Source organism: Panthera uncia, chromosome B1 (assembly GCF_023721935.1).
Source record: "Panthera uncia isolate 11264 chromosome B1, Puncia_PCG_1.0, whole genome shotgun sequence".
In the NCBI taxonomy this organism is placed as follows: Eukaryota; Metazoa; Chordata; class Mammalia; order Carnivora; family Felidae; genus Panthera; species Panthera uncia.
In genome coordinates, this window is record NC_064811.1 from 23,632,448 (window position 1) to 23,635,924 (window position 3,477).

Genomic DNA, 3,477 nt, shown 5'->3' on the forward strand with positions numbered 1-3,477 from the left:
CCTTGACAAGCATTGCTTCACAAATAACCATGTTTAAACAGCTGGTATAAAAAAAATTAATTATTGAATTAATTGGAAGAATCACAGTAATAGAAAACATGTACAGTAATTTACAAATTCCATTTTTAATGTAAACCTAATTACAGAAATGAGTTTTATTTACTGAAACAGAATGCAGTGGTGGTTATTAATATTGAATGGCTTTATTAGTCACATAGAACCAGGCATGGAAACCTAGCCATAAGATTGTGGTAAAAATTAACACAATCATATTCACCACCATAACCCTGCCATAGCCAATGTACGATAAATAAAATTTCAGTTATTTTAACAAAACATTACATTAACACATTCTAATATAATAAATTATGACTAATACATACTTTATCTAAAATACTTCTGGGGCGCCTGGGTGGCTCAGTCAGTTAAGCGTCTGACTTCGGCTCAGGTCATGATCTCACGGTCCGTGAGTTCGAGCCCCGCGTCGGGCTCTGTGCTGACAGCTCAGAGCCTGGAGCCCGTTTCAGATTGTGTGTCTCCCTCTCTCTCTGCCCCTCCCCTGTTCATGCTCTGTCTCTCTCTGTCTCAAAAATAAATAAACGTTAAAAATAAATAAATAAATAAATAAATAAAATACTTCTATGTTTATTTTGAAAATAAAGTGCACTCCGTTTTCTTATTACAGGAAAACTCAGACAACCACTAGATGATAGATGATGATAGATAGAGATATATCTATGGCAAAAAATAATGACATTTAATGAAATAAGATATGCAAAAGCATGTGTGGAATATTCAGCTGATTCAGTATCTTTTTTTTTTTTTTACCACAAATGTAGCTTTATTTTTTTTTCCTTTTTTTATTATGAAATTTATTGTCAAATTGGTTTCCATACAACACCCAGTGCTCATCCCAACGGGTGCCCTCCTCAATGCCCATCACCCCCTTTCGCCTCTCTCCCACCCCTCATCAACCTTAGTTTATTCTCAGTTTTTAAGAGTCTCTTATGGTTTGGCTCCCTCCCTCTTTTTTTTCTCTTCCCCGTCCCCATGGTCTTCTGTTAAGTTTCTCAGGATCCATGTAAGAGTGAAAACATATGGTATCTGTCTTTCTCCGTATGACTTATTTCACTTAGCATAACACTCTCCAGTTCCATCCACATTGCTACAAAAGGCCATATTTCATTCTTTCTCATTGCCACATAGTACTCCATTGTGTATATAAACCACAATTTCTTTACCCATTCATCAGTTGACGGACATTTAGGCTCTTTCCATAATTTGGCTATTGTTGAAAGTGCTGCTATAAACATTGGGGTACAAGTGCCCTTATGCATCAGTACTCCTGTATCCCTTGGGTGAATTCCTAGCAGTGCTAAAAATATGGAACGCTTCACGAATTTGTGTGTCATCCTTGCGCAGGGGCCATGTTAATCTCTGTATCGTTCCAATTTTAGTATATGTGCTGCCGAATGGAGCACCTGATTCAGTATCTTTGTCAATAATTCTTTCTATTAGAAACCAGCCCAATCACTGTCAGACTAATTCTGCTCCACTGCTAGTTAGAAGAACCCAACAGCTAGGTGCACCTGGGTGACCCAGTTGGTTGAGCGTCAGACTTCAGCTTAGGTCACGATCGCATAGTTTGTGAGTTCGAGCCCCACGTTGGGATCGCTGCGGTCAGCCTGTCAGCACAGAGCCTAGTTCAGATCTTCTGTCCTCTCTCTGCCCCTCCCCAGCTTGTGCAATCCCCCAAATAAATATTGAAATAAAAGAATAACTGAACAGCTAACATCAACCCCGGCAGCTGATATTTTGAAAGGAAACTGATGAAAATTGAAGTTAAAAACATCACTACCAAAACCTACAAATAAATCACAAAATGACTATTTCTATCCCTTTCGTCAATAGGTGACATCCGTTAGCAGATTTGACAATGTTTGCTTTCAGGAAAAAAAAAAAAAAAAAAAAGAAACAACCAAAAGTTACTAGTCAAAACTGCTTTTTACCCTCTGAACTAAGACTCCACCTCTCCAATAGGATTGCTCCCTAAACACTTGGCAATCTTAATTTTTGGAAGCTCCAAGCAAGAGAAATCAATAAAAAGAGTCCCATACAACAGTATCAAATTGCAGTCATAGACAGAAGCAGCCTGAGGTGAATTTTAATTCAACATGAGCACCCTCGAGAAAATTTTCTGTTCATGACAAAGGCAGAAAAACCTTGGATTTCTCAAATATTTTCTCAGTGCTGAAAAATTAGCTTCCTTCCACAAGTGTTCCTTAAAGAGCACAGTTCAAAATTATGTTGCATAATATGATATTACAAAGACACAGTACTGAAGACAAAGACAGGGGGCATAAGTGAAAACACCATATAAACCTGTTATTTTAGGGAACAAAGTCGATTGCCAACAATTATATATAGTTTTCACAATTGCATCTCAATGGAATTGTTTCTGGATTATTTCATTTTGACCTCTCTCATATTTAGTAGTAATGCTGTTCTTTCCTATTTTCTTTTTTTGTTTGTTTGTTTGTTTTTTTGTTTAATGTTTATTTTAGAAAGCAAGAGCATGCATGAGCAGGGCAGGGATGGGGGCAGAGAAAGAGAGAGAGAGAGAGAGAGAGAGAGAGAGAGAATATTAAACAGGCTCAATGCTATGCGATACTGGGCTCAATCCCGCTACCCTGGGATTATGACCTGAGTTGAAAACAAGAGTCAGTCTCCTAATCAACTGAGCCACCAAGGTGACCCTCTATTTTCTCATGATAAAAGCAATTAATGTTTATTGCAAAAAGCAGTTTAGAGAATGCAAATGATAAAAATGGAAGATGCATAGAAAACAATCAAGTAGCTTCACCAGTTCACCAATGTCGACATTTTACTACATATAATTCTCATTTTTGCCTAGTCTTATACATACTTACATACATATTTCTAGAAAAAATTATGACCGTGCATGGCATTTTCTTCGTGTCACTGATTTTTTATGTAATAAATAGTGGAATACAATTTTTAAGATAGTGAGAATTTTTGTGAAGCCTCATATCAAATGGCTGTTCTATATAAATTTAAGTATGTTATCAAATCAATTTCTTTTATTTCTTTTATTTTTTAAATGATTATTTATTTATTGTGAGAGTGAGAGAGTGAGTGAGCAGAGACGGGCAGAGAGAGAGGGAGAGATAATCCCAAGCAGGCTTTGTGCTGTCTGAGCAGAGTCCAACTGGCGGCTCAAACTCAAACCGTGAGATCACGACCTGAGCTGAAATCAAGAGTTAGAGGATTAACAAATTTAGCCACCCTGGCACACCTTTCTTCTTTAGATATTCAGTAATTTCAAGTTTTTGATCCAGTAAATAAATGATTTTGTTGAAATAGCTTTCTTATAGCCATAGATGTTAAAAACATTACAATTTTTTAGGATATCTTTATTTTTTTTCTACACTGGGAAAAATGGAACCTCATCCACAT

At 36.7% G+C, this 3,477-nt stretch overlaps 1 non-coding gene across 1 annotated transcript; it reads right to left on the reverse strand.

Annotated features, from left to right (window-relative positions):
* Nucleotides 1-1,377: 1,377 nt before the first annotated feature.
* LOC125924063 (U6 spliceosomal RNA) lies at nucleotides 1,378-1,481 on the reverse strand. The gene has a single exon (XR_007458249.1). It is a non-coding gene; the product is annotated as a U6 spliceosomal RNA (small nuclear RNA).
* Nucleotides 1,482-3,477: the final 1,996 nt, after the last annotated feature.